Here is an 11,164-nt window from a genome sequence, read left to right on the forward strand (position 1 = left end):
TATCTCTGAACACCTACATGAATTAGATTATTATGGATCTGAGGAATATTGACATTAAGCTTGAAGAAGAATATCAAGCCTTAATTGTTTTGTGTTCTTTGTCTATGTCATTATAATTTTGTGAACTTGATGTTGTATGGTAGAGATACTATTTTCCTGGCAGATTTGAAATCTATTTTGAATTCTAAAGAGTTGATAACTAAGTTGAATTTGAAGGACATGGATATTCAAGCCAGTGGTTTGTTTGTTAAGAGTTCCTCTAACGGGGGTAGATCCAATGAACATGATTGAGAGAGGAGTAGGGATAAATCTACAGGTAGTTCACAGTCAAAGTTTAACAAGAAAAATATAAGTGTCATTACAAAAATGTGTATCCTAGACTAAATAATAAGGATGAAGGTACTAGTTCCTCTAATATCGTTAGCGTTGTTGATGATAAGTCTAACGACTTAGATAATGTCTTAGCAATTATCAGCTCTAATAGTTGATTTGGTGACAAGTGGATTATGGACTCGGCTTGTACTTTTCATATGTGTCTCAAGAGAGACTAGTTCACTTCCTATGAAACAATCAATGGTAGTTCCGTTTTGATGGGAAATGATATGTCTTATAAGATTGTTGGGATTAGTTCAATTAGGAATAAGATATTTGATGGGATTGTCAAAACGTTTTCTAACGTTCAACATGTCCTAGATTTGAAGGAAAATCTTACTTCTTTGGGCACTCTTAATTCTTTAGGTTTCCGATACACCAGTGAAGGTGAATCTATTAGAGTCAGTAAGGGCATGGTTGTAATGAAAGGAGATGAGACTAATGGTCTTTATTTCCTTCAAGGCAGTACAGTGACATGTGTAGCTGTAGTGTCTATTTCAGATGATTCAGACTCAGGCATTATTCATTTATGGCACATGCGCTTCGGTCGTATGAGTGAAAAGGGAATGTCTATTCTTAGTAAACAAAGTTTAATGTGTGATCTGAAGTTAGAGAAACTTGACTTTTGTGAGCATTGTGTTTTTGGAAACAGTGTAGAGTTTAGTTTACTACAGGTGTTCACAGAACTAAAAGTACTGTAGATTATATTCATTATGATCTTTGGGGTCTATCTTTTATTTCATCAAAATGTGGTGCTCAGTATTTACTCACGTTTATTGATGATTATTCAAGAAAGGTTTGGGTTTATTTTCTAAAATAAAAGAGCAATATTTTTGCTAACTTTAAACAGTGGAAAGTTTTGATTGAAAATCAGATAGGCAAGAAGGTAAAGAGACTTCGAATGACAATGGAATGGAATTTGGGGGGGGGGGGGGTGCGTTTGGTGAATTCTGCAAAGATGAACGTATTGTTAGGCACCTTACAGTCAAACACACTCCACATCAAAATAGAGTAGATGAACAGTTAAATAGGCCTCTCTTGGAGATAGCCCTCTGTAGGGGTCAAATTAGCAACCTAAAATTTAGCCCTCTGTAGGGGTCCACAGAAGCTTCATACGCCAAACTTCACCACACATAGCGACTCCAAATGATCTCCTCTAAATTTCTCCATTGTATTGTGAGATATGTGAAGTCATGAGAGATTGTAAAATCACCCATTATAGTGGATTTCACCCCAAACAATCTGTGAACGTATGCATTATGCCGAACCACATAAATTCTTGTATCTCTCTTTATTTGTTTTTATTAGCTTTTATTATTATTTATGTTATGGATGAACGTGAAGAACACCGTCTAGAAGCCTCAATCATCATCATGGGCCAGGGATGATTCTTTCCTTCTTTCCGGTTTATTGTGAAAATTAAGGCATTAATGGTTGGCGCTGTCTATGTGATCGACTTTTTATTCTTCAAACCGAAAAGGGGAGCATGATGATTCTCCTGCTTATTAGACTGTCTTAAAAAAAGCAGGGTGTGCACTGTGAGCATGCGACATGCATGATGTACATGGTGTTACAAAAAAAAAAAAAAGGAATGGGCTGCATGGTGTGCATTGTGCACGTATGCATTGTGCAAGCCAAGTAGAGTGGGCAAAGTGGGTGCATGCGAGGTGCACCCAAGCATTTAACGTGGCGGACTTGCTACCCGCCAACCCCTTGCATGGTGAAGACTCTGCAGCTCACGAGAATGTCTTTAGGAAAGCAGATAAGACCTCCTCAACCTTTCATCTATTATTTTTTATAGCACTATTGCAGAAAAAAGGAAGAACTCAGGAAGTGGATGACATGCACTGTGCATGTGCCATGCAGAGTGCACATAATACCACACAAGGTTGGACCTGCAGGCCGCCACCCTATTGCATAGTGTGGCTCAAGGCTGGTCACATTGTAGGGCGGCAATACAGGGCCTGCGATACAGGGCCGACAGTTCCTCTGTTGACCTCTCTCTACGAGGAAGCACTATGCACACCATGCACAATGCGTGCAAAGGAAGCACGTCGCTGAGCACCATGAAGGTCCACAAACCAACTGTCCATGATCTGGCGGGGACACTGCCAGCCACCACCTGAACTTTAGACATCCTCCATCGCCGACAAGGTGGTCCTCGACCATAGCCTTAACCAAGAGAATCGGGCATGCCGTACAATGCGCATAAAGGAAATGCAAGTCAACAGAGATCCACATCTGCCGTTTGTGAGTTGATAGAGCCACCGCCAGTCACCACATGAATGGCTAGCATTTTGTCACTAGCAAGACACTCCACAGCCACAGAGGCTTATCTCACCACCATTCCTCATCACAAAAGATGGCGGGAACTATGCACACTGGGAGCACATTGCCGAGCATCCCGAGGGAACCATCTCAACCACCACCCAGCTTGTCAGCTTCTTTTGTCGTCGGCATGGTAGTTCCGGACCACAACGAAGTTCCTCTCCACCTAACTGGCCATAGTGGCGCACCGTGCATGCTATGTACCGTGGAAACACTAGGAGCACATTGCTGAGCACTTGAGGGAACCAGCTTGACCACACCTAGCTCACCTTCTTTTTCTATTGCTAGTGAGATGGTCCCCGACCATGGAGAGAGTCTGTCCCACAACGTGGAAGCACCTCAACACAAAATGTTGCTCGCCATGGATCGAGAAGGTCGCCGCTATCACCTTTGCTTGCCCAGGTTCCTCACCCCACCACATGCCCAGGAAGCTAATTCGCCACCCTTTGGTGGCCAACAAACCTGGGCAGACAACATGAAAGAAAAGCAAGCTTGTCGCCCTTGTGGCGGGCAATGAATTCCTTGCGATAGTCAGACAACGAGTTGCTCACCCACTTACAAAATGTAGCAGCAACTAAATTATTCTGGACGGGCAAACTCTGCCTCACACCATAGTAGCGTGGTCGAACTCAGCTTTTAACCACAATAGTGTGGTTGAGCATCCTCTTCACCAAAATCAAGTCCCTAGACTTGCGGTGAACAACGGCTCCACCAAAGTCGAGTCCCTAAACTCGCAGTGAACAGCCCCACTAAGCTCCACCAAAGACGAGTCCAGAGACTCATCGTGATGAAACAAGCACGCAAGTCAACAGGCTTTGCAACCCCCAAACACCAAAGCCGAGTCTAAAGACTTGGATGATGAAAAGGGCATGCAGGTCAATAGACCCTCCGACCCTCCAAATACCAAAGTTGAGTCCAAAGACTCGTGGTGACGAAATGGGCAAGCAGGCCAAAGGATCCCATGACCCTCGAAATGGGCGTGCAGGCCAAAGGACTTTGCAACCCTTAAACACCAAAGTTGAGTTCAAAAACTCACAATGACAAAAAGGGCACGCAGGTCAAAAGACCACACAACCCTCAAAGAAGGCGTGTAGGTCAAAAGATCCCGCACCTTAAAAAAGGGCGCGTCGGTCAAAAGACCCCGCAACCCTAAAAAATGGGCGTGTAGGTCAAAAGACCCCGCGCCCCAAAAAAACGGGTGTACAGGTCAAAAGACCCTGCGACCCTCCACAATTGCCTTGCGCGTATTTCCTTTCGACAACAGCCTTCAGTGGGCTTAGGGAGTTTCTGGGCTTCTTGACCACTTAAGCGCGGGTTACTACAAGCAAACTCTAACATCAACCATAAATTGGGTCAAATGACGATTTACACCAAGGGGCATAAAATTCGCTACTACCAACAATAGCAAAAACGATCACGAAAATATACACAAAACACCAATCACAGAAATACAGAAGGAACCAATCATGAAAATATGCACTCTTCATTGACAATAAACAATCTCTCAGGCAAATATCCACACAAATAAGCAAACTGAAAGTTGAGCCTCGCGCTTGCACATAATGTAGTCGAGTACATCTCCTGCCAAAGCCCCACGCTCGCCATTATGACGGTCGAGTTCACCTCCCGCCCAAGTAGAGCTCCATGCTCACACCTAATGCGGTCGATTACATCCCCTACATATCTCTCCAAGCTGAGCTCTTTACCACTTAGCACAAAACAAACATAAAACCACGGACCAAACAGGAAACTAGGGACCAATTTCAAAATTTATTTTGTAGATTATTGACTTGAAGATTCTCAGGATCTTTTTGTTGAGCAAATTGAACTTAAGAATCATGGGCATTGTTAGGGGTCATATCAGCAACCTAAAATTTAGCCTCGAGATAAATTCAAAAATCAAGCTAAGAGATAAGGCTAAGAAGAGATAAGGAAATACACTTAAACTCTGAAAGGAAAGAGACTCCTAAAAGGAAAGAGACTTGGACTTCTAAAAGAAAAAGGCTTCACAAGGCAAGTTAGACTCAATCATTCTAAGGAAATAAACCTCTATATAAGGAGGTGATCCCTACAAATCTGACAGACTCTAGACAGGCTCTCCATTGAAGCTCCCTACGCCCAAACTCCACCACACACAGCGACTCCAAAAGATCTTCCCTAAATTTCTTCATTATATTGTGAGATATGTGAGACTATGAATGATTGTAAAATCATCCATTATAGTGGATTTCGCCCCTGAACAACCTGTAGACAAAGGTATTATGCCTAATCAAGTAAATCCGTGTGCCTCTATTTATTTATATTTGCTATTCACTTTATGGATGAACTTGAATAACACCGTATCAAAGCCCAAATCATCATCATGGGCCGAGAATAATTCTTTCCTCTCTTTCGGTCTATTGTGAAAATTAAAAAATTAACACCAACAATATACTTTCGAATGTCGACGTGTCTAAAGATTTCTAGGCTGAAACATTCAACACAACTTGCTATTTGGTTATCTGCTTTCCAGCCATAGCTATTGAATTGAAAACTCCAAATGAGGTAAGGTTTGGAACTCCTGCTGATTATTCAAATTAGAGAATTTTTTGTTGTTCTCCATATTTTCATATAAATGAAGGAAAATTTAAGCCAATGACAAAGAATTGCATATTCATTGGATATGCCAATAGGGTAAAAGGACTCAGGTTGTGGTGTACTAATCCTAAATCATCCAAGTTTGTAATTAGCAGGGATGTGATATGCCAATGGGGTAAAGGAATCGCATATTCATTGGATATGCCAATGGGGTAAAAGGACTCATGAAGGTGGTCATTTGGTTGAAAGGTTTGATTAGTGACTTGGGACTACAACAAGATGGAATTTCTATGTTTTGTGATAGCTAGAGCGCAAAACATTTGACTAAAAATCAAATGTATCATGAGAGAACTAAGCACATTGACGTCAAGTATCATTTTCTTCGAGATGTTCTTATAGAATGTGTGATAGCAATTTAGAAGATTGCTACCACCGAGAATCCAGCAGATATGATGACGAAATTAGTTCCTGAATAAAAGTTCAACCTTTGTTTAGAATTGATTGGTGTTCGGGGTTTGTGATTCCCTTAGGGGATTTGGTGGAAGGGGTCGGCTCTTGGTTTAATGGATTTTGTTTAGGCTTGATGGAATTCAAACCAAGGTGGAGATTTGTTGAGTGGTGGCTTGATTCTGGTTGAAAAAGTGACATTCCAGATTGTTTGCTCGAGTCATGGATTTGCTGCTAGAGCAAAGGTGTAGACAGATTGTTAGATTAACAGTTGCTCGACAGTCAGCTTGAGCAAGACCAAATATAGATTGTTTGCTCGACACTCAGCTCAAGCGAGTTCCAGCCTTATTGTTCGCTCACGCTTTACTCGACACTCTGCTAGAGTGAATGTTCGTAAATTAGGGTTCCTGCGTCGTTAAGTATAAATACATGCATATTTTCACTTTATTGCATGACTACTGTGACCAGAATACAGAAAAGAGAGAGAAGTTCTTTTGTGAGATTTCTGAGAGTTCATTGGATGTGTTGGGACTCTAGGTTTGAAAAATTTTGTGATTGATCTCTTGTATTCCTCCTTTGTTGATAGTGAATTCATTGAGACCGACTCGGCCGCTAGTGGATGTAGGCTTACTCTGAGTCAAACTACTTAAATCTTGGTGTTCTATGTGTGTGATTGTTGTTTTTCTTTTGTTTGCTTTTGCTATTTTACTTCAAATTTGCCAGGTATTTGGCTAATTCGGGTAAGGTTCATTGGTAGGTTATGAAATGGAAATTCAGGTATTTGAAAGGGACTTCAAATTTTGGCTTAGTCTTTGATAAAGAAACTAATTTCAGTTCTAGGGTTGTTGGTTATGTTGATTCAAATTATGCTTAAAACATAGACAAGAGAAGATCACTAATAGGGTATGTTTTCACTTTGTGCATTCTGTTTATGTGGTATCCACTTAGTTGGGGAGTTATAACGATTGAACATGCTAGTTTTAGCTGGGCCGGAATAAAACCTTTTGAAGCGAGGGGAGGGCCATCTGGTACCATAATCATGTTCTTTTATCATGTTGTTAAAGAAACTTTTTTTTATAGTTTGCAGTCATTATCTTCGATTTTCCGCAATTATCATATCATGAAAGAAAGGGCTACTCACCTCAGAGTAAAAAAAGTTATTATATTCAATTAGATTTTCTTGGACATTACACAATTTCTGTAGTTGTTTAATGCTATTTAGAATCATAATAGCTCTTATATGAGTTCCAAATTTGATCTTGTCACATTCATTAAAAGAAACTGCGCACTTGGAGGTATTTTCCTGGTTATTTATTCAAAAGTGTTTGCAAGTTTTGTGAATTCTGTTGAAGGTTAATGTTGACTCCTCAACCCCGGCCCTCTAAATCCCCCAGTGCCAAATACTGAGAATTATCAGTGGCCTTTTGACTCCTCATAAGTAACCAAATTTCTGTTAAGTTATTGTCGAGCTTGGCTAGTTGTCTTTTAGATGTTAGGTGGCCTCAACTCCTCTGGGCTATATGCTCAAGAAGCGAGGGCTTTAGTTCAAACTCATCTTGATTTTGAATTATCAACCTTGCAAATTTGAGCAGCAACCTGATTAGTCCTTAATGGCTCTTTTATTGGATATTAATTCATGATGCTTTAACAAAATATATATTAATGGCCTGATCTAAATAGTTGAGTTGATTATTTTCTTAACTTCAACGGGTTTTCAAGAAATATTTGGGGTATTTTTTGAATGAATGTTCTCTTTGTTGTCCAATATGAAATTCATTTTTTTTGCAAGTCCAATATGGAATTCATGTAATCATTCTGTAAAATGTCATTTTTCAAAACAACATATTGGACATGGATGGGAGACACGGTTAAACATTTGTAGTCCCTTTTCTAATTTAGTCCCTCACCAAAAGTCAATACTAAATCGTAAAAGACACTTTAACGTCCGAATACACTATAACTTTTGGTAGGAGGATGTCTCATGTCCATGTATAGCTGCATACCGTAAATGTTTGAGTTTCTCTTTACCAGCTAGTGTTCGTTTCTCTTTTCCTTGGCTCCTGTTTCTTACTCAGTCAGCTAAGAGCGCACATGTCTAATTCCCACCCAGATTTAACTAATTACTTGTATTTGCTACAGTATTAATTATTCTTGAGACAGATAGCAAATTCAACTAAGAAGTGTAGCATGCAATACATCTATGGTACAACGCAGTCTTATTCGTGTTTAAGCAAACCAATTGCTAGTTTTGGTTTGGCTTTTACATCATGTATTTTGTAAAGGGCTAGATGTGACTTGTCAAGTACAGATCAAAGAAAAAAAATTTCTTCGTAATTTTGAAGTCGAAGCTTCAATCACGTTGCATATATATCAATCATTCATCAATCTTTAGGTAGAGGTATGGGATGAATAAGCAATGTTAGCACTCGGTCCTTACTTTCACGATCTTCAACGCTATGCCCATCTCCGTACTGGTGCATGCATTGGGACATCCTTGCAAAATTCAATCCAATCTGATTAAATGCTTCACAAAAGGGAGAACTTGCAGCGAGTTCTTCATTATACTTCTTCCATGTCGCACTAATGAATCAAATTCCTTATATACTCACGAGTATCATTCATGTAACATTGAATTGATTTGGGATTATCACCTCTTTCGAACTCATCCTGATTTCCAAATTAACACAAATATAAGCATGTTATCCTATGTTGATGTGAAGAAGACTGAAAATATTTTGGTGAAAGACTTGGGATAGTGCGGATGGTGTGTTCTATAAACCGACTTACGATGATATTATCTATGCATTTTCAAAGTATTGATCTAGAAGGCCGCTAATTGGTGTATGTCCAATATTTTTGTAGTACCACTTTGCCCCCAACAAGAAAGGTCTACATGATAAATCTGGCTCATGACTAAAAAATAATAATACTAAAAAATAGTACTACCTTATATTCTCCGAAACAGAAATATGAAAGCAGGTACGCTTACTTACCGCTAGCTAATTATTAAGAGCTGGTTGCATACCATCATGGGAATTAGCCACGTATCATGACTACCAAAGCCTAGCTTTCACGTACGTACGTACCAAGTTCATGAGCTCATCAAGAATTGCATGCATTACGAAATAAAGAAAATGCATGCAAGGAACGTGAATGTTCGCATAATTATATATAATTATTAGCGGACCCAACAACTTTAGAGTACCTCTTTAAAGGGGTCCCGACTGCCTAGTTAGTACAAAATGCATGCATTGTTTTTTGAAGACTCTTTCAATCAGGCTGATCAAGTTTGGACCTTTTAAACAAATTAAAAAGAAAATATTGTTTGGTTTCAAGCGTATAGCCAATTAGGTAACGTTCGGATAATGAGTTGAGATAAGATAAAAATTAAAAATTATACAAAATATTGTTAGAATATTATTTTTTAATATTATTATTATTTTGAGATTCGAAAAAATAATTATTTATAATATTTTGTGTGAAAATTTGAGAAAGTTGTAAAGATGAGATGAAATGAAATAAAACACTTTTATTATTCAAACGGGATCTTAATGTTTTATAAATTATATATATATATAGCTAGGCCTTTATATATATATATATATAGCTAGGCCTCCCATTCAAACGCAATTCTCCTTTTAAAATTCGAATTCCTTTAAAATTGGCATTTGTTTCTATTTTTCAACCCTAGTTTAGTATTAGAACGTCTATATTATATATTCGGACACCAACAGAACTTTGATAGACAAGGGCTTGCAGATCACCAAAGATAATGCTCTATTAAATTTTGTCTACAGCAAATCCCAAATATGCATAAATCAAAGAAAACTTTGAGGTTACCCAGATCATAGGATGCAATTAGTGGGGGGTAAAATGGTCCAATACAAAAAATTCGAAACATTAAAGAGGCTCTTTCCAAACATGAGAATAGATTTTAAATGAACTTCTAATTATTGTATTTTATGTATTTCAATTTATGTCCATGTTTTAGATCTCATCATTAAGATTCCACCACACATGTCCATTTTTCCATACATTAGAAAGATTAAGTCCTCCTTTAAAAAATGAGATGAGATGATTATTTAATAGTAATGAAATAATTTGTAAATAATAGTAAAATTATTTAAATATAAATATTTTATACGATTTTGAGAAATGAGAGAGAAAAATTGATAAAATTATTATAAATTTAAAATATTTTTAGAATATAATTTTTGTTTTGAAATTTAAAAATGTTGAATTATTTTTTGTATTTTATTTGAAAATTTGAAAAAGTTGTAATGATTAAAGAATGATTAAATGAAAGAGAAAATATATTTGTAATCGTGAATTATACAACTGTCGCGTAATCGTATTAAAAAAATAATAAAATATGAGACCTATATAAAAAAAATTAATTTTTTAATAATAAATTTTATTATTTTTTAAAATAATTACGTTTATGTATTTACTAAGAATTATACGATAAGATTAGGTGAAATAAGATTGATGGCTTTTAATCGGTCTTAAAGTCATGATGGGAGTGTTTCCGAGCTGTCATCTATTGTAGGCACGCATATCTTTCTAGAGGGTATTAAATGAACGAACATGCATGCCATAATGTTGGCTAGGGCTGCGTGTCGACTCTCTTCTTTTGGTTGTTAGTCGTACATTTACATGCCTGCTATTTACTTACTTACCATGCATGAGATGTGGAAAGTATGAAGAGCAGAAAATATCATACCTAGATTATATAAAATGAAAGGGGTTTGCTATGCATCTGTCTACACTCGGCACACACTTCACATATTTTTTTTTTTTTTTACACTCAATGCATTGAGTGTGTGCCGGTGTAGGCAGATGCAAAAATTTTTCCAAAATGAAAAGTATTGAATGAATAAACCTAGATTATATAAAATGAAAAGTATTGAATGAATAAAGTGAAGTGATTATTTGTGTTTATATCTATTTATACTAAAAATAGAAAATAGCTAACTAATATATATTGTCTACTTTAGCCTTCTAACTAATGTATATTATCTACTTTAGCCTTGGCCTTTCATTCTTTAGATTTTAACTCCACGTTTTCTAGATGAGATGCTATACTCTAACACCCCCCTCAAGATGAACATGAATATTGAAAATGTTCATTTTGCATAAAGTGTGATAAAAAGGCAATGAACCCAGTGGCTTGGTGAGTATGTCTGCCAACTGTAGTTGAGAGGGAATGTAAAACAGCTTGATAAGCTTCTCTTGCAATTTCTCTCGAACCAAGTGACAGTCAATTTGTATATGCTTAGTTCTTTCATGCTGAACTGGGTTGGTAGCAATAGACATTGCTGATTTGCTATCTGTGTATAGAGCTGTGGGCTGTTGATGATCAATCTACAAGTCCTGCAAGACATAGACCAACCATTGCACCTCACATGTTGTAGCTGCAAGAGCTCAATACTCTACTTCA

Source organism: Juglans regia, chromosome 3 (assembly GCF_001411555.2).
Source record: "Juglans regia cultivar Chandler chromosome 3, Walnut 2.0, whole genome shotgun sequence".
Lineage (NCBI taxonomy): Eukaryota > Viridiplantae > Streptophyta > Magnoliopsida > Fagales > Juglandaceae > Juglans > Juglans regia.